This window comes from Apteryx mantelli, chromosome 1 (assembly GCF_036417845.1).
Source record: "Apteryx mantelli isolate bAptMan1 chromosome 1, bAptMan1.hap1, whole genome shotgun sequence".
NCBI classification, from domain to species: Eukaryota; Metazoa; Chordata; class Aves; order Apterygiformes; family Apterygidae; genus Apteryx; species Apteryx mantelli.
Window position 1 is genome coordinate 173281205 of NC_089978.1, and position 22121 is coordinate 173303325.

Genomic DNA, 22121 nt, shown 5'->3' on the forward strand with positions numbered 1-22121 from the left:
ACATGATGGATTTCGGAGTAGGTATCTGTGTTTGTGCTATGCGACAACACTTCTTTCCTCTTTTTCCTTGCTGTCCTTTTATATTAACAAAAATATTAATTTCATTATATTTATATAATTTGTATTTTAATATTTTAGATTTATTATATATTATATTTATTGGTGTTAATATTATGTTAACTGCATATTTTGAACATATGAATTGTGCATTTTGTGTATTAGTTCATGAACTGTGTATTATGCCAAATAAGTCATACTGTTGATCAAATAATAAGGCTTCCAAATCTAATTGTTTATACTCCATGTTTTTTTCACTAATATGTAGACATCTAAGATATTCATCAACCTGAGATTCATTTTACCTTTTTGCCATTTCTCTGATCTTATTGTTAGCAGCTTCATTTTCTTTTTTGCTTTGGTCTGAACCACTGTAACTTTTGTACTAACTACTAGTCTAATTTGTCTATCCCTTTTCAATAATAGTGGACATTTTTTCTCCCTGGTTAACAACCCTATGTGTTGAGAGATGAATTAGACTCATCTTCTTTATGGGACAGATAGACTTTTCAACAACCATGAGCAGCAGTTCAATAACTACAGTGAAAAGACAGAGGTAGCACAGGTGATTTCAATAATAGTAAAACAAGAAAAGATATTAAATGGTATTATCAGAGACAAAACTTGAGACATGACATATTAATTATGAATTCTTTTAAAATTCTTGATTCAGAACTAGAAAATACTATTTTACGCAGAATAGTGTGGAATAATTTTGGAGGATCATAAGGGGAAAAGTCACAGGATGAAATTACAGTGGAAGGTATATCAGAAGAATTAATTTTAACTGTTTAAAAATAATTGTGTAATCTAATTTACTTGTGAAAATCTCCTCTGATAGTCAATAAAGAAAAGTAATCACCTCTGCTGTTGACTTTCTCCCATCCTGACATACATGAGCATCATCTCTGAAAGTGCCCATCTTTTCTTCTTAACTTCAGACTAAGAAAGTAGGATAAACAGCTCAGGCTGCACACCAGACTTTTACACAGCTAAGATTAGGTGGGATCAATCTGGCCTACTTAACAGAAGCTTAGAGCAAAGGAAGGCAGAAGGCTCAGGTGTTCTGCAACAGGAGAAATGTGAAGTAGGGAAAAAATATTGATGGCTATAAGAAAAAAGTCTGATAAAAGAAGAAGTATGGCAAAAGCACTGTTTTCCACAAGGAAAAACAAGTGCAGATTCAGTGCCAGATGAAGAAATTCAAGTGGAAATTCAAGAGCCAGGAAGTGGAGAGACCAAGATAGTTCATACATGCTTGAAATGGAGTAAGGACATAGCAAGAAAAGTTGAGACATCTAAAGAAAGAAAAAAGAGCATCAATATGAGTTGAGGCATGACAGCGGTAGGTTGGCAGTGGTAACAGACTTTTGTATGCAAATGCGGGAAGTAGAGACAGGTAGATTGTGTGTATGGGGACAGGTGTCCAGACAGGTGAGGGAACATGAACTGGGGTTGTTCTTAGAGAACGGAGATAAAAGAAGGTATAAAGAGGGGAGAAGAGATAGGGAGGAGTGATAAGAAGCCAGTAGTTAGGAACTGCAGAAGGAAGAGATTAACAAGTCTGGAAGAATGAAGCCTAAAGGGGACCAGAGGGCAGAAAAGAACAATGTGGAAGAGAGTAAATGCCATGAAGTAGCTGCAGGATTTGGACAGGTGGACAAGGTCACATGCATTAAGAAGGACTGAAAAATACTGTGAGAACACAGACATGAAATAGCCTGAACCACACTAACCTTGGACCGCTGAGGAGTGCTGTCCTAGGGAAGAAAAGATGTCCAGGTTGCAGTATCAAGAGGAGACTAGTAGGTGAAGACATCAGACAAGAAGTGCCACCCTGTGCAGGTTGCTCCTGAATAACTATTAACCTTCCAGCTGAAACAATTACACTATCTTATAAAAATTAATTCATAGTGATTTACAGAGGAAAAAAAAATAATAGAGTGTCTCCTTATCTATTCCCATAATTTTGCTAATGTTTCTTCTTACAATACAAATTAGTTAACCTAACACTCTATTATTTCCCTCCCTCTCCTCTCATCTTCCAAAAATGGTAAGAGAACCACAACCTGACAGTCATGATTATGTCATAATTTCTGTTATTATTTTAAGGAATTTTACTGCAGTTCGGACAAAATGATGGTAATCTGAAAGATACAGATGTCAGTGATAAAGACATCACTATTATGTGTGGAAAAGCAGAAATACAGCAAATGGAACACAGTTCCTTTCATTTTCCTTTTGCAACCTAGTGTAGGAGTTTTGCAGCAAAAGAACACAAACTAACTCTGAGCCTCTTTTTCTTTCTACCAGCTTGCCTGAAGGATTATTCTATTGAATATTAGCTAGATCTGAAGATATTCTGTATGGAGGAGATTTTCAAATGTGCAAACTGGATTTCAGGTACCCTAGGTTTTATCGATCCACAGTAGAAACTGGGTACAAAAATACTCTTGTCACTTTTAAAAAAATCTCTTCAGTCTGTGTGTGCATGTGTGTGTGTATACATATATACATATATAAATATATATACACACACACACATATATATAAAATAAAATGTGCTACTTTCAAATAGCTATGGCAAAATCAGTATCTCAGTCAATCAGGAAAATTATTACTGTAATTGAAGTGAAATAGAAGGATCTCATTTTCCTTTTGACCTTGAGCTAAAGTAATATGGATCTAAAAGCAAAAACAAGGACATTTCATGCTAGAAATTTTAAAAGCTTTAATTAATAATAATAAAAGCAATAGATAAATGACTTCGATCAATCATGAGTAAAAGATCTAGTTTGCTCCCCAGATCATATCCATTTGGAAAGCAATTTGAGAGAGAGTCAGTTCAGGTTATGAGAAATTTAGTCAGACAACTACTTGTATAACTTATTTGGCATGTGTTGGTTTTGTAATTTTATATATTGAAATTGGATTTTCAGTACTTATAGGCAGTATGTCATTTACTTCTTTATTTAATAATCCCTGATAACTGAAAAGGAAAAGGAGAGGGATATTAAATTTTTTCTTTACTTGCTATTACAATGTTGTTTCTGGGCAATGTCTTCAAAAATTTGTCATGGCTATTGTTCCTGTTCAGGGGCACATGACATTAGGATATTTCTTCTCAACTTTACCATGTAGCAGTTCTTAATTAACATTTCTGTTTTGTGTCAAGCAACATATCTCTTTCTGTTTGGCTTGTGGCTTCTATTTTAGCTATTTGGTGATAGAGTGATAAAATCTCACAATTAATATGTTTTAAGAAGCAAATCTTTTAAGTAACTATATGACCCTCTTACATGTACAGATGTCTTTCAATCTGCTTGTGAGCACTAGAGACCAAATGGAAAACACTGGATGCTGGAATCGGGAAGCAGACGTTCATATTGTGTAACATAAGTAACTTCATAGATCCCTCTGCCATTGATCTCTTCAAAATGCACCGAGAGCTCATTCCTGAAAAGAAAAATATTTCTATTGTCTGATGTCCTACTTTTTGCGCAGCCTAACTGAACAAAATAGGCTAAGACGGAAACCAACTATTTCTAGAGAGCAGAGGGGAAGCATAGTAGGTTCCTGAAAGACGATGATTCTGACAACTTTAAAAGAACTTTTAATATCATGGGAATGATATGGTGGCAATTAACTGTTCCACACCCAACCTCCCCTCACATGGCCTGTCAGATTTATAGATGATTCATGACTTTAATTTCCTAACAAACTAGTTATTTGCTAGCTTTTATTGTTGGGACTTATACAAGAAATAAAAGATTTTAAATTGGGTGAACTCAATTACTTCTTTACACTAAAAGAATTTTTTTTTACAGTTATTATATGTATTTTGACTGACAGATTTTTATTCTGCTCAGTTTGTACCCTGTTACATGTTACATTCCAGAGAGCCTTAAGAAGTTTTTTTTCCATCATAAACCAAACACAGAGGTTAATGCAGGCTGCTTACATTGTGTCAAAGACAACTTTAAGTTCCTCAAACAGCAATCTGTTCTAGTCCACTGATGTTCTGTGGTGGTATCAGCAAAAGTTACTGAGATAATGACAATGTGCTTTTCGCAAGAATGCCAGTCAGTATCATTCAACAAATTTTGTGGAGTTGTTTGGAATATTCTTGTCCAAATGTCACGAACCATTTCATGTGCATTTTGGGTAAAGACACCTAGATATACGGGCATTCTGCTGATGTAGACTGCCAATACTTTTCTTCATAAAACAACTAAAAGCTTAGTATGATCAAGGTGGTGTTGGGTAAATCCATACTTAAAAATTATCTTTTGGCATTGACAAATTTGTCAACTAACAACTTATATGAATAAATAATAAGCAATGAAATAATAAATAATAAATAATAAATGAATAAATAATAAAAAATAACAGAATAACTTCTGTTCTTAGGAGAACAATTTGGACATTTGAAGATTTAAAGGCAATGTGTTTGTTTCATCCTGATCAATCCTATTTCAACCAATTACCTGAGGAAAGAATTAGATAACGCAGAAAAGGGATTGTTAGGATTTGAAATTATTCTGACTGTAGAGGGTTCAGATCCCAGGCATGTTCATGAGTTTTTTTGTTTTGTTCGCAGAAGGCTAGGGGCATAAGCCTGATGACTCTTTATAAGGCATTGTACTTACTAGAAAAAGAATGTTCTGGAGCATTTTTTAACAAAAAGATGTTAATATAGATGATGGAAGTTCCTGTGAAATGGAGTTTTGAATAGTAAAAAAAAAAAAAAAAAAAGTGATAAAGATTTTCCTTTTGGCCAACACAGAGGTTCATCAAGAAAAAAAAAAAAAGTGTGTTGTCTGTGATTTAGGCATAAAAGAAAGAAGGGGAAAAAAGGCTTTATTGGGAAAACTAGAAGAGAAAGAAGTGAAGGGGGAAAAGAGGAAGAGATGGCTTATGCCAAGACCCCGAGAGCCCCAAGGGCTCTGCAGGTTCCCCCCGCCACGGCGGGATCCCGGTCCCAGAGCCGGTGCCCAGGACAGCCCCGGCTGCGCCTCGCTGCTGCCATGGTCCGGCTCTGTGCCACACTGCACAGCCCCTGGCTCCCAGCCCCCCGGGAGCTGCCACACTGCTCCCTGACAGCTTCAAGATAAGCTTAAGACAGACAAAATAAACAATATCCCCTTGAGTAGTTCCCAGTCTTAAACAGTAGCTTGGAATACAGATAGATCAGTCTTTATATAAATAATGTACTTGCAGTATCAGCTAGAACTGCCTTCAGGGAAAACACTCTCTCCCCTAAAATGCCACTTTTTCAACATTTCTGGAAGCAGTTTTGCTTTGAAATCTCAATATTTAAAATACCTCTCCAAGTACCCTGACATATCAGCATAATTCTAGTTATATTTTTTTTTTTCTCTTCACTGTTAGCTCTTTCAAATTCACATTCAGAGTCTGCTGCTAACATTCTTATTTGCTGCATTATTACATGCTTAATGTACTGTAATGGCAGATGTGCAAAAATTTATCAGCCAGTCAGCATGCAGTACATATAATACATTTAAACCTCCTTTAAAAATAAATTTTGTTCACTAACAGAAAAACATGAAGTACTTTCTACCAATTTATAGACTAAATTGTTAAAATTAGTTATAGCAACCACATTTGTTATAATAAAGATCTCCGTGGGAAGCTAATTCAGAGACGGAATTATGAATTCTAATTTAATTTGTGGAAAAACAAAAAGATAGATATATAATGGGATGAATGATGAACAAAACTGTTAGCAATTGCCTTTATAATACAGACCCACACACACTGCAAAGTTGTGGAATTCATGAGAGGACTCTTCTACTTTAGAAAAAAATCAAAATCAATGACTATTTAAAACCTCATGCTCCCAGAGTTTTCAGTTTGTGTTTGAAACACAAAACTAGTAAACTCTTAAAATGTGTATCTGTGAGTGTGTTATATATACAAAATTGTATGCTTAGCTAAAGAAGTTATTCCAAAGCAGTAACTTGTTTTCATTCCTCTAGCTGATCTCCCTCCCTCTCATTTCAGGTGAAGTTCAGTTCTATCATTTTGGAAGAGGCATTTCTCTTTTCTATGGAGAAGCAAAATGAAAGTCTATCAGTCATGAAATTATTTCTTTGGTTGCTCACCTCTTGTAAAAATGTCATTGAAAGAAAAAATCTGTGTTGAATCAACTGAACATTATCCTGCCATATTACTGGTGTTACAAACGATTTGTTAAGCACGAAGAGCCACGCTTGGCTCAGTACAGAATACAAAGGAGACAGAAACACTACTGCTAAGGAATGTATAGACTAACCTTCCTTTACTGTGAAACACATGGGACCTTAGCCTAATATTTGTCTCCTATATAATTCCTTTTATACTAATTTCAGTTTTGTCATCGTTGCAACAGTTTGCTTAAATTGTTACTTTCCAAGTCAGTAGTTACTGAACTTGTTTTCCAAAATTTCAGATATATCTGTGCTTATTGATTGTTTTTCCATGTCTGTTATAGCATGTCTTGTTCTCCGCCTAAATCTGCTGCTTCTTCAAAACTGCTTTCTTCTTTTTTTATTCATTTGTTCTTTCATTGCATTCATCAGAAGAAGAACTATTTACAATTTTTTCACTATTCTCAAATTTTTCCTCAGTGGGAAAACTTTTTAACACAAAGTCAACAGGCAACATCTATGACACTTCTTCCTTTTTTTTGCACCACTGCAAGCGTGGCAGCTGTCTGGCAAGCAGTATGCAAATCATATTGCAAGTAGCCTTCTTTCAGTCTGCAGTTTTGACCTCCCTGATTACTTTTTTCCTCCTGAAGGAGCTGTGCAGTGGATAGAAAAAGGTTTTCTCTGGTTCGCCTCCAGCATTTTTGCCCAGAAGTTGTTTTTTTCTCGCTTCAGACTACCATATTACTTTCTGCAGAATGCATGTTGTTCTAAATTGCCTGCATTCCTCAGCATTCAGCCTCTGTCCTACTCTGTGAATTTCTTTATTTTAAGTTTCCACATTTTTTCTGCCCTTGTCTCTGAACATTTCACTTTCACAAGTTGTTTAGACATTATTCTTTAGGGTTTATTCTGTTTCTTTGACCAATCTCTCACAAACCTTGGATGCACAAGTCCCATGACAGCCCTGTCCAAAGTTATGAATTTTTTACAAAATCTTAATGTTTATAAAATTACATATGATAATGTGGTTCTCACATCTATAACTTGTACATCTCTTTGCTTTCTGATAAATGCACTACCTCTACAGAGACTTCTTTGGTTTAAGATGACCTAATTAAACAGTTTTTCCTCTCTCCTCAGTTTGGGACTCTGTTCCTGTTCATTATCTCATTTCCTATCATATGAGTCACCTACTTACTCTAAAAGCTGCTTTGTTTTCCTGCTAATCACATTCATGTCTTTTGTTGTGTTTTTCACTAGACTGCCTTCTTGTCACCATGTTTCATGTTTGCTGGGTAATAACATGAAAGAGCTGCATGCTTCTGAAAAACCCAATCTCTATGTTGCTTATTAACAAGTCTATTCTTACTACTGCTAGTGGAGCTATGAGCGAAAAGACCGATCCTTCCTTCAAGTGCTTCATCTAAGCTCTTTTTTCACAAGTTCCTTACAAAATGCTACAAACTGTCTCCGCTAACCTAAAATGATCCTTTGGAGTTTGCTGTATATAATTGGCCCTGCCAAAGATTGTTATGAGATAAGCAATATTCTTCCCTCTGCAGAGGTGGTGTAGTCTGACAGGGAAACAAAATAACGCCCACTAACTACCATAAAAGCAAGGAATACATTGTAAGGTAATTCAACGTCTGTGCTCTAATTGTGATATTAAAGATGGCCCAAAGTGCTTGAGGTATGTATGTATTACAGTGAATTTGTCATTTGAAAAAAAATTAGGTCTATTTGGTAGTAAATATATATACTTAAACAATATATATTACAATGTAAAAGTATATATAAATACTTTTTAGAATTAGGACTTGCTGTATAGATAATAATGTACATATATTACCAAAACCTAATTATAAAAAATGTTAATAAGCCAAATCCATGAAATGTAGGTTTGTATTATAGTTACCTGTGTGTGTTTGTGTGTATTTGTAGCCCTCTAATTAAGGGAAAAAAACACTGTTATCAATTCCTTCCTTGTTCTTCTCAGCTCATTGTAAACATCTGACACATTTTTATTCTCCTCCTTTTCAGTAAATATAGGTCTTACAAAATGTATGGCTGATGGTTTCAGGTTACTAGTATAAACTTTACCAGCTTTTCAGTAGAGTGAGCAAGGAAAATGAGGCAAGATATTCTGAAAATTTCAAAAACATTTTTACATTTTACTTATTAGGTGAAACAGGGATGAATCAAGAAGGAAAAATTTATTTAAATGTTGGGATTGGCATACATTACCTACAAACAGCCATATTCATTCAGGTTGAATTAATGTAAGAAGACTTTGGCTATTGCACTATTAAGAAATACTCTTCAGCCTCAATTTGGGGTATTTTAACCCCTGGCAATTCAACTACAATGGTCTGCTTTGTCTTGTATATATTAAAGAGCCATTAATCTTCATTGCCAATGCACACAGGTGCTAGCTGGCTCACATCACTGGTACCAAGGTCATTTTAATTATCTTCCTGTATTTGTTCATAACCAGGTGGATAGCTGGTTGAAAGCTCTTTGCTTAGTAAATTAAAGGTTAGGGATCTAGGAGTAATTGCCCTCTGTAGTCTTCTGCAGTCAGAAAAAAATGGAGCTCATTTATATGTTCTATACTAATAACTTAGAAGACATGGGAACTGCCACTTTAACTCCTAAATTCTTAAAGCTTAAAGCCAGAAGAGATAGCAAAATAATGGAGTCAGACTCATTGTACATCTCAGGCCATTGGATTCTGCACATTTGACTCATGTGTAGAAGCCAATGGAACCTCATAAAGGTTTAAGAGTCTTTAAAGCTCTTTTCATTTAATTTCAGCATTTCTAATAGAGTCTAGATTAAGAAAAAAAAACATCTTTTTGAGCAAGAAGAATTCATAAACATCACTGACTTTGATCAAGAGAGATCTTTGATTCTCAAACTGCAGGAAACAGGTGATACAGAGACTGTGTGCCATATGGGATCTTGAGCTAGGCTAACTGAAATGAGTTTCCCCTGACTTTGCAGCTCTCTTATCCGGGTTTAAGCACGTACAGACTTGAGTAAACAAACACATAGTTCCATAAGCACTGGGACTAAACAAGTGTTTATCTTCTCATCATTATCATCATTAATTGAATTCAGTATGAAAAAAGATGCAAACTTCTATTGAACCCTTCCATGCAGCAGGGGACTTACAAGGGCTCTTTCCTGGTTTAACTCTTTGGTACCTAATCCGATGTAAGTTCATGTCATAATTTTCCCTTCATTAGGATATATACTGTTTTGCCTTCTCTACCTAGACAGATTTTAATGATGTTCTTTAAGAATTTGTTTCTGTAATTACCACCTCTGTGCCAAATTAGCTTGAAATCAGTCAATGGATTCAAAAGTTATTAGAAGTTCAAGGACAGATGTGGCAGACAAACATATTACAATGAGATAGGACGATCACATAAGTCTTTCTTCTGAAGGAACACAAATTTAAAAAGAAATACAGGACATCTATACACTTATTAAAATTAATGATTAATAGTCTATTTTGATTGAGGACTCATAAATCAATAACTTTCCCGTATCGATATCCAATAGTTATCCTTCTTGTTACTGTAACCTAAAATTAATCTAACAATACTAGTCATAGCTATTTAGAATTCTGAAAAAGCCTTACTAAAAAGACAATTATATTCTGTTATGTCATCTTCTGCATTGAAAAATATTTGAATTAGAGCGCAATTTGAGGTATGTGGTTAGATTGGATAAATTCTGTTATATCTTCTAAAAACTTAATGAAACTTAGCATAAACAACTAATAATTTTGGACTTTCTTTTTGGCTACCTGGCTAAGTGTTACCACTATTCCTGGGATGATGAGAAGAAAAGACATTAATTTTGAATCAAACATAAAAGGAAAGAAAAGGCTGGAAAATTTAAATGAGTTATCTCTTTTGAATATTTATTATATTTATTGTCAGTTACAGAGAACTATAGTGTCTTATTGATATCAAAACAAAAACACACCTCAGAATTTTAACTTAAACAGTGAAGAAATGTTCTAGTGTAGGTCAGTTTTGCATTCATTAGGGTTCATTTGCTACGAAAAAGAGCCAGACTGCATGATCCACATTATTACCAGATAAATGTTTGGCCTTTTTTACTGTTGGACTGTAAACAAAAGTCTTTTGGAAGTCTTTTAGTCTTCTTAAGGATTAAAGCATTCAAGAATCCCATAAATATTTACCTACCAACACAGAGGGGGAAAGAATGATCAGTGTGTCCTATATAGTCAAACTGACCTGAAGTCTTCAGAACTGAGCTCTGACATTATGTAAATTTGATTAATCTGAACCTCAGCTTTTGCTTATGTTCACACAGAGAAATCAATGGCAGATCTGGGAAGAATATTCAGATTTTCCAAGAGCAGATACATCCCTGGAATCCCCCTAAAGCTCCTGCAGCAGACACTAAGGAACAGAGGCCAAGAAACAGGTATCCAGAATATAAGGTAGGAAACTGAACTTGTAAGGGATTATTCTTGCTCTCCTACAAGGTTCATTCATATCTGTTTGGATGCAGGTCAGTAGTCTCTCATAGTTTAACTAAGAGGAAGGAATTAATTTAGAAAAACATGGGAGATTTTTAAGGTAGTGGAGCTGTCTCTACTGGCAGAAGAGCTACATGATCTTTCCCACACTGAGGCTTTCTTCAGTGTCTAAACAGGCATCTAAAAGGGTAAGAAATTCAATAGCATTTTAATCTATGACTTTTTGAGGAGGTTCAAGACACTCTTAAGGTTCTGTTTTGATTCTCTTGATTCCCTCTTAGAGTTAAGGTAGGAACTGCCTGATGATGACTCACTCTTTAAATCATAAAAGTAGCTTTTTTTCTTTCTTAAGTCAACATATAGCTTCCTTAACAGCATCCGAAATCTTTTGTTCCTTTTAGATTAAGATGTTTACCTTTCAGCTCTATTTCCTTCACTGCTGTTTTGGAAAGTGGGCTTTCTAACGGTAATAATCCTGGGGAATGGGCTGCGGGAGTTGACAGTCCTGTGTTATATTTCCCTCAGTTTTTCTGTTTGTCAAGATAACAGTCCTCTGCCAATCCACAGTTTTCCGCCAAATATATTTTTCTGCCCAGTCCTGCATTAAGATGATTTTCGGGTAAAATGCTGAGAAAAACAGATAAAACAGAGGCACTAGGACAATTAAATGTACTTACATCAATTATTGAAGCCTTATAAAACAGACAATCTGGATTCTTTTTAGTCTGTTTGAAAGAAAAAGTTTTTTTTGTTGTTGTTTTGTTGTTTTTTTTACATTTTACATAATTTAGAGATTAGCCTTTATCTGTTTTAGGCTTACTGAAGAACTGTTTTTTCATCATCCATCTGAACTCAAGGCTTCTTCTTGATGTGTCAATGTTGTACTGAATACAGTGAGACTTGAAAGAGATGATCTTTATTACACAACCATCTGGGGTGGTATTCTACTGACTTAATTTTAGCCTGATAAAAATTAGGCACATAATCTAACCTAGTGATCTGGGTCCTTCAATAAGCAATAGGAAAAGAATGGTATTTCTAGAGGGCAATTTGTCCCACTTATCTTAGATATTTATCTTAGGATGAACTGAAACACTTTTAGAGACACTTATCTTGTTGGATTTACTTTGAGTAAATATTGAATCACATTGCTAATGATTATTCCATATTTTTTGCTGAGTAATCCATAATGCTTTTTTCAGATCACTGCTACAATACATATTACCATAGTAGCCAAAGAAGAAGTGGAAAAGAAAAAGGAAAGCATGGTGAAACAACTTGCTATTTTTCTCCAACTTTTAAACATGTGAAGTTCTGAATATTTTTGATTGTACAGGGCAAATTTCTACACACAACAAAGTTCATAGTCGAGGTTCACATTTCAAATTTTTAACAGACAATTCAAAAGTACTGATCAGAACCTGGCTCATTACTCTGAGATTGGTCCAGTTCACCCGAGTCCAGGCAAACAGTCAGGTATGGTTAAGGTGAGCCAGCATCTGCTGCGTAGTCAGTGATGCATGAGGAAGTGACAGTGGCAGTTGCCTTTCTAGCTACCTTGAGTTACCTAATCCAGATTATCCCCTTTCTGCACTGGGTCACTTGGGGACAATCCTGACCACTGCAGGACATAAGACTCAAACCTGAGCCTCCAGGTTCATAGCAAGAAGCTGTACCCACTCTGCCTTTGCCACGGCTTCTCAGTGAGAGCTGCTAAGATTTCTCCAGTAATGTTGTTTCCTCTGCTATAGCCTCCTTAATGAGAAGATAGCTCAAATGCCCACAACAAACACCACAGAAGGAAAGAGAGCATTAGACTATTACAGTAGATTATTACAGAAATAAGAACATATAATGCAAAAATTAAAGATAGTTGTCTCATTTCTTCACAAAATACAACGGGAAGCTGTAGAAAAACCTCAAAGTTTCCTCAGTACCATTATGTAATGTCCCTGTTAGAGAGCCATATGGGAGAAAAATTTACCTAGTAATTTGACTATTTTCATGCATTTAATGTAAATAAATACAGGTATGGGGTTTCTTATTGAATAATTCCATAATGATCTATGAAAATATTATCCCTTGGGTAATGGCAGTAGTATATGACATCTATTCATATCAAACACAACGGTTTAATTAACAAGAAAATTTTAGCTTTTTTTTTCTTTAAAGAAGATTCCTAGCAACCACAAATTTCTGAATATTAACATAGGAAACTCACTGTTTAATATATTATGTCAATAATCATGAAGGTACATCCTGTAATGGAAGAAGCAAGCCACTGGCAGAGTGAGAATTAGCCTGTATGAATAGCAAGAGGCAGTGAAATGAGAAACATATTTCCTACTGCTTTTATTAAATTAAACAATCAAACTATGGCACTTTGAATGTTTGTGCTATTCTTTTTAAGATCATCTAGCAATAGCTCATTTTCATTCTTTAAATTTTGCATAATTTTCCTAGTGCCACAGTTTTATTTTGTGGTGTAGGAACACATGTTACATCTTCTGTGGCTTTCTGGTATCTGTGTTGCCAGCTCCTGTAATTTATCTGGAGCCTTCCTCCCTTTGGTGCTTTTTCTTAAACTTCCACACCTGGAGATGAGGAACAAAAACAGTTCCAAACAAATTCCAGTTTTAAGCTAAAAAGAAAAAACGTACTCTCAGCTGTAAAGAATAGTTTGAAAATGAGGTACAAGCACAAATACAGATTCAAAACCCATTAGGCAAATAAAAATAGTTATGTTTACATTTTTAAGTATTGTTTTGGATGTGTTGAGGATAGATTTAACCCACACTTTTTGAATGTCTGGAGTTGGCAAAGCCATAACATTATCTGTCCCTATCAGAGAAGTCCCTATCAGAACAAATGTAGTTGTTCCGTTCAGCTATATTACAGCTCTGAGACAAAGCTTTAGTGTAACAGCATGTTGTCTCTGAAACTCAATTTTATCTTTTTTTTCAAAAGCAATATAAAATGGAAAAGAGAGAAGTCGTTTGTCCTTGAACATAACACTGGTATTTGGCTCACAGAAGAGTGGCCATCGCTTAATGCAGGGAAGTGTAATGGGGATAACTGAGGTAGCAATTTTGAGTATCAGTATTAAAACTCCTATAACAGCAGACAGTGAAAGGGAGGAAAATTATTATGAAATATATGTAAATTTACTGAACTGGTCCCAAGAGGTTGTAGTGACCTGCCTAAGAATATGATTTTTTTTCTTAACAACCATCTCGCCTCATCTTAAGATGATGGAAGGACACATCAAGGACACTGTATCATATTTTTAAGTGCTTGATTTTAATGCTTATTTCCCTTTTGTTTTTGCAAAATGCTTTTGAAAAGGATATTTGCTTCTGCTGTAGACAGGATTGTTCTATTGTCACCTTGCCAGCTGATGTAAAAAGCATTTCTAATATTCAAAATTAGAAACTGGAGAGGAGTTGCTTGCAAACAAGTATAGTACAGCAGGAGAAAAAGCCTTCAAGACCTCAAGAAAAAAATGATTTAAGGAATGAATTACAAAATACACAATACTTAAATGAGCTGGCCTTCTGCCGTTTTATTCACTGGCTGCAGAAGACAATGCTGTAGCAGTAAAGGAGGCAATGAGAAGTTTCTTTCTTCAGGAGCTAGTGCTCTATTATTGCCTCTACACAGCTTGCTTACCTAAGGCAGTGTTATGCCACAATTGCACCACTTTTTTCCACTCGTACAGTACTGCTGGAGCTCTCTCCAAGAGGGCACTCTTCCATGCTGCTCTGCTGAGTACCTTCCCATTGGATCCACATACTCTTAGGCAAAAGGAAAAGCTTAAGTGGACAGCAGCACCTAACCTCACATGCCTTTTCCTATCTCAGCTTCCTCATCAATTTGTCTAAACATATCCTTCAGGGATCTTTCTCCCATAATTCGTTGTTCATTCTCCCTGGTCATCTAGCTTTGACCTAAGTGTAGGACTAAATACTCAGTTCTAAAGCATCGTTCCCTGATCAGCCCTTCTGTTGCAGAGATACTCTTTGACTCAGTCTTAGTTTTTCTAAAGCCTGCCTCCTGCAATTTGACCTTTTTTCCCCCTCTCTTGCTGAAGCCTTTCCACAATCCTTTTTTTTTTTTTCCAGAAAATTTGGGAAAAAGGGAAGCAAAACAGCTTCTCTTCATTTCAGTCAAGCCAACATCCCAAGGTAATTTCACCTGAACAGGGCAGCACTAAGGGAAAGTTAAAATGTGTGCTGTTTGTGATCTGGCAGCTACACAACCCTGCACTGATAGATTGCCCATAATAAGCAAGATCCTAACAAAAGCAGGCATGTGTTAAGTTGGCCCTGAATACTCATGGATAAAGAGTTCCCAGCAGTTAGCTCTTTCCATGCATTCAGACTCTGCCCCTTGCTGGTAATCAAATCGTACAGCCCAGTGGAATCTCAACTGTAGGAAAGCATGCTGGAGACTTGGCTCTTGGTTTCTGCTTTGTGCAGAGCCATCTTTGATATCAAAGAACAGCACAGAGTGGCTAAACACAGCCTCGTGGCCCCAAAGCAAGGGTTGCTGTGGCACCAGCTCACCCGTCGCATCATGGTGGAGAAATGGAAGAGACTAGGAAGAGCACAAGACTGCAATACAAATCCTAACATACGCAAAAAGTTTCTGTGTTGGTCAAATTCCTATTAGGGGTTGGAGGGTTTTAGTAAAACCATTATGAGCCAGTAGCTGGTTTAACACTGTTCTGTAATTCATAGACTCATAGCATTCAGGTGCAGAACCCTGACGGTTTTGAGTTTATTCAGTGAGACTCCGATATAAAATATGGACATGAAAATGGGTACATGGGCACGGAAATTTCCACCAGTTTTTATGGTGAAGCTGAAACTGAAAAAAACTTAACACCAAGCAAAGTAAAGAGAAATCATAGACTGATGCCCACCGGGTGTTGTTTGCTCAGTTTTGCTCTCTGTTGACCAGTAGATACAGAGGAGTGACTGTTTATACAGCATCAAAAGAATTAGACTGTTAGAGCAATGCTGCATAAACCAAATTTTACTTACTTAGGAAGCAGCCAGTATGCAGTAACCAAAGGGATTACTCATTAATTAAGGAAATGCTAATTCCTGAGCCAGGGTAACAAAAAACAAGTCCTAAAGAAAAACTAGTAAATGATCACTGTCAGCAATTTCAGGCAAAATGAATAAAGTCAAGCACATATTAAAAAATCTTCTAGCAATGTGACTACCTAGCAAGGATTTTTTCTTTGTGTTTACTAACAGAAAATACTTCTGTCTATATTTTAGCACTCAATTCAAACACTAAAGTATATATTTTAATATGTATTTTCAAAAAAGTTACTATGTTAAGAGGAACACCAAGCCACAATTTTTTAAAGGCAAATTAAAAAAAAAAGACTCATGTGGGAAGAATATAGATGCCATTGACTTTTATATTTGGCAGGAAGTTTCACTAGAAAACAGAAAAGAAGGTAACAATTTTAAGATAGATGATATTTTGGGAAGTACTTTATGTCAGTGTATGTTAAGAAAATTGTGCCTCAATGCAGGCAATGCTGCAGATTGATAGAACAGAGACATTTTCCATTAGCATTAGACATTTTTTGAAAAAATCTTTTTTCTTTTCCTTCCTTCATTCATTTCTTCCTTTCTTCCTTTCTTCTTTGTTCTCTTTTTCCTTTCTTTCTTGCTTTCTCTTTCTCTTTCTTTTCCTTCCTTCTTTCTTTCTCTCTCTCTCTCTTTTTTTCCAGAAGTAAATGCATGTTATTGTGTCCGAAGCCTTATTGCATGATCTTCTCCTACATGTTCTCTCTACAAGGACTGCTGAAAAATAAGATATTTGGGGGTTAAAATGGGAGAATTACAGACTATATTTTCAATTAAGGGCCAAATAAAGTCATTATTATTTTGTTTATAACTGAAAAAATTTGAGCGTATGGTTAAATATTACTTTAAAATGTTACCGCTATCTTGCAATTTAATCTTGCATTTTAAATCCCCAAAACAAAGATTGCCAAAGAATCCAGGTGGAGTAAGTCAATTTTTTCTAAGGAAGAAGAAATACAGAAGCTGCCATCTACCTAAACTCATCTCCATTCTGACTTTAATCCAGACTGGACGTGAAAAAATAGAAAAGTTTTTATTGTTTTGTGATAGAGGAAGACTTCATGTAAATGTCACACACTATTTCCCCAAGTTTCCAAGCTGAGATTTTTTTGGTCATGTGCAAAAATTCAATCAGTGTAAGATTCATGTGCTGCTATCTCTCTTTTTGGTGGAAGAATAGAATAAAAACTTTTGTATACCAAGAGAATTTTTTAATTTAAAAGCTTGGCATCAGTTGCCAAATAGGCAGTACTGTACTTCTAAATATCTTAATTATCCCCAAAAGCATGAACATGTGAAGTAAATGGTCATATCTAATTTATTTATACCCTGATATCTAAGAAGTACTGGTGGAGACAATACCAAATTAACAAGGATACATTTCTTTCTTCACTTGCCTTTCACGATTATTCTTTTCTTCACAGGTGGCAATTTTGCTACAGACTGTGCACTAATGTAATCACATCAAACAAAGCCTGAAACTTTAAATAAGGAAATTCATGTTGTTTTTTCCTTTGTCAGAAAGGTAACGTTCTCAGTCCAAAAAAATCCTAATTACCAACTTAAAGTCAATGGTTTGGACTTGGGACCAAGATAATTATATCTAGTCTTACTTCTTTGCTCTCAGTTGAATGCATTTCTTACAATAATGCAGATCTAGCATTAAATTATTATTTTTAGCAGAAGAGGTGAGCCTTTGAGGTTTAAAAATTTATTTATATATGATTATTATTATTATTATATATGCTTACTAATAACGTCTGCCCAGTGCTTAAGGCACTATTCAAACATCAGTCAAATGTTTAAATTTCATGCCACCTTTAACCAGAAAACTCATCAAAGGGACTTCGTTTTGCTGCATTTTTAAGTTCTGCGACCTTATAAGAGAGATGTTTATTCTGACACTCATTTTCCAAATGAAACACTCAGACTGTCTTAATAGCAATAGCTAACTCAGATGGGTAGGATTCACCTCACTAATTTCAGTCATCCAAAACATGAGTCCAGTCTAAGCTAGTCATGTACTTGCCTCTGCAATCTACACAGATGTTTGGGCACCTACAGAGAGAGACTTAGAGAGATGTGTAAGAGAGCTGGCATCAGTTATCCTTGGAAATGACCAGTGACCATGGAGGGAATTTATGGATCTGAATCCAGAAACAGATGAAGTTAGAATAAGAAGAATCCCAATCCATGTGATCAGCTTAGGGTGGGCTTTTAATTTTCAGATAACTAATAAAAGGCAAGATCAATCTTAGAGCATTACAACATTCACCCCTGCAGCCTGGGGCTAATTGTGTTAATGTAGGGGCTGCACAGCCATATATCTGAATTTGTTTCCTTATAAAAGGCCATATACACACACATGTGCAAAAATATATGTGAGGGTACAAGTCTGCATCTAAATGGCAAGATAGTGGTAATGTTTTAAAGTAATATTTAACCATACACTCAAATTTGTTCAGTTATAAACAAAATAATAGTGACTTTATTTGGCCCTTAGTTGCAAACATATTGTGTAATTCCCCCATTTTTAACCCAACAACTTTGACTATTGCTTATTTTGGAACTTTATTAGAATAAAGGAGCTATAACTGAAGGACCTCTGCAGTTTAGCAAGAACAAGAATGACATGATGAGACTTTGAGCAAGCTAGTGTAATTTAGCTGTTCCTTATGCCATGGGCTGAACGAGACCCTTGGATGCGACCAACTGGCATGGATCTACCTTTGTCCCCTGCAACACACCCTTTCAGATCTCTCAAAATTCAGATCAACTAACTGAGTCAGATCAGTCAACTGAGAAGCTGTTGCTTCTAATGTTTTGCCTTATCTGTAATTAACTTAAACATTTGCTGATGGAGGGCTAATGTTATGAGTTTTTCAGAGAAGTACCTTTAAGAGAAAGTAACTCTTCAGTTAAAAAATTAGGTGAATCATTTGAACAAAAGGAAAATAGTAACAATCATCATCAGAGATTTTCACATCAAAGTTAATAGGAAGTGTACAGTCAAATTCTCTTGTGGCTCTGAAGATCAGCATTTTGGGACACCAATTCTGCAGAATTCAACAGAATTGCTTCTATTTGCAACACCTGTAGTTTTAATGAGCGTACTGTTATTTTACACGTTTACAATTTTTTTAATTATTTTTTATTTATAGACTTGTTTCCCTTAAATCTTTGAACATCCTTGTTTAGGAGCAGACTATAAACCCATGCCCAGATTAATGAGTAGTGATTCTCTGGGTTGTTCATTGACCCTAATAGCAGTAAGTCCCTGTCTAGCCAATAGTCCACTAAACACAAGGAAAGTGTTGGAAAACTTCAGACCAGCTTTTCAGCAAGAGTACACAGGTTTAACTCCTTTAGAAAGTACGGTTCATGCTGGTTAATTTACTGAGGGCAATTGCTTTGTGTAAAGTAAGTTCAAATGCCTCCAAAAGCTAAATACAGAGGTTATTATTATTAATAATGATTGATATACTAAACAAAACATTAGTCTTTGAAATGTCTTTGCTTTTCAATCAACATGACTAATGTTTGACTTTACAATCTGGTTTTCTACGGTCTCCTTTCTAAAGATGATGAGCCATTAAATGGTTCCTCCAGAGGCCAGTGGCAGCTTTGAGTACTAAACCATTAAAGATCAGACCATGTAAGTAACTAAATAACTTTTACACACTTAAGTTCTGCTATCTGTATCTGAACATTATGGCCTAAGATTCCAACACCAGCAACTGATTTCTAGAAAAAGATTCTTGTAGTTATTAGCAAACACAAACAACATCTTACAAAATTATCTAAGAATTTCTGTTTTGTTTAGCACCTTGCATCAACAGAATTTGATTAACATACAAATCCACAGCTAGTTTAGAGTTTTTCAATATAATTTGCTTAATTTTCTGAAGAAAAAAAAGTAACACAAACAACCCCAAAGTCCAATAATTTTCTCTGATGTTTCTCTGCGGCGCTCCCTTGTTTTAGCTCAAATGAAGTTTTCAATATAGAATTGTTTTTATTTGGCCTTTCCCTGTTGTGAAATATTTGTTTCCAAAAACAGTTTTCAAAATGTCAAACAACATGGCCCACAATGGTAACATTTCACCTACTTTAGCTGAAAAGCAACCTGTTAATTTATTGTTCAATTACTCCATGCAAGCCATTTCTCCTGGGATTACTTAAAATCATATTCAGGGACAAATATGTCATTAAACTAAGTAGCCACTAATGGAAAATTAAAGAATGTGATAATATAAACAAGTTACTTATCTCTAAAGGATGCATGTTTAACATTTCAAAGCAAGGCTCAAATGCTAACAGATTTTTTTACCAAATAGCCTCATAAATAGCATCCTGTTAGTGGTGGGAAATTTCATGCTGCATGTTACAGTAGCAAAGAAGCAAAAGGAGCAATTTATAAGGCATGATTTGCAGTGGTAAGTGAGCATATCTGGAGATATGTGTGCGCATCAGCCCTCTTGTCTCAGCTCTTGCAGAGTTTCTGCAGTTTGTCAGCCATCCTACCTATCTTCTTTCTCAGCTACAGTCTGACTCAGTAAATGAGTGTTACCAAAGGGAGTGGAGGAGGAAGCAAAGAATTTTGTGCTGTGTCTTTACTTGGAGATATTAGAAAGGTTTATTAACTTACAGTAGAGCCTAATACACTGTTGGTCACAGTCTTAGTTTTGGCCCTTGGAAAGGCTCTGCTGTCTTGCCTGATATTCAATATCTGACATACCTTTAATGACTCAGCCCACAGTCCATAAGGTTTTGATACATACCATCCACAGACTGTAGCAAAGGACACTTCAAAGCGAAAGTGAGGACAGAAGTATTGTTATGAAGTGCCTAAGCTCTCCTGAAATATTCCATATAAAATATAGGCATCCCCCACATGCGCATTTTTATATAATCCTTTTCATGCATTGTTTTATAAAGTGATCTCAGTAAGGTAAGAGGTTAGACAAGCCTCTGCACTTCTGTAGGTGAAGCAGCTTACACAAAGTGGCCGCAGAAGTAGCTAATGCATAATGAACAGCAGTATGTGAATGAATTCTCTCCTTACTGTGCAATGACTGGATAAGCCATCAAAACAAACAGTACACACTTCACTTCTGTTCCTATGTGGTCTTGGAAATTGCCACTGGATACATCAACAAAAAATGTAGTGTGCTAATATGCTTCGGGAAAAAAGCCACACAAAGTAATTTCCAAACAGAAGGCAGGAGAAGAAGATCATATTTTCCAGAACTAGAAATAGCTTATATTGCTTGATTTAATCAGAACTAAGGGTGCCATGGTGCTGAATTTTTTCCTGCAAATGGTGCTTGCCCAGAGAAAAACAAGGCATAGTTGAGAGCTATCACATAAACTTCTGCAAAATTCTGAATTAATATCTTGTCTAGGTAACAGCTGAGAATGATATTGCTGGTTTCATCTTATTCTTTCTAAGCAAGCAGTCTAACATAGTTATGTCAGCCTGCTCAGCAGAGAGGTTATGCTTAAAATCCTTCAGGCCTGGGATACTGTAGCAGATGTGTAGCAGAAACAAGTATTGCAATTATCTGCATTTTGCCAGGTTCAGACTTCTGATGTAAATAAAAATCTCTCTTTTACGGCCAGTGTATCCTGGGTATATTTTAAATAAATATCTTACCTGAATAAGAGACGGGGAAAACGGACAATAAGTTGAATCATGACTCATGATGACGAGACAGGATTTAGAGAATGCCAATTTAATGTGCCTGCTACAGGTAGTGGTGGGTGAGACAGTGGGTAGAGAGGCTTCTTTCTCTCTGCCCCTAAAAAATTTATAAGTAATGACCTGCAGTTTGTTGCATGAGGTCATGCAGACATACCCACCTGAGGCATCTATGACTTCTATAGTGCTCTGTGTAGGTGCAGCAGTCCTGTCATGTTTAGCAGATTGCAACTAAGACAGTCAGCAGGAGCAGCAGAAAATGTGCAAATGAATACATAACGCCCACTTAAAACTTATGTTAATTCAGCTGCTGCTTTGAAGAAGAATTAGCAATGGATAGTATGTGCTCTGTATTGTTAAATAGCAAATGCCACACTACAGTTGTTGACAGTCTACAAAAAGAAGAAACACCTGACGTGTATATTGTGCAGTAGACTATGATGTTAGCAATAGGAGGAGTGTATTATGAAACAGAAATATCAGTTAATTAAGTTCTAGAGAAAAATCATACTTTCAGCAAAAGGAAAGGCACCATTGGGATTTTTTTACAGGAAAAATGCATCATTTCACAAACTTCATCGGCA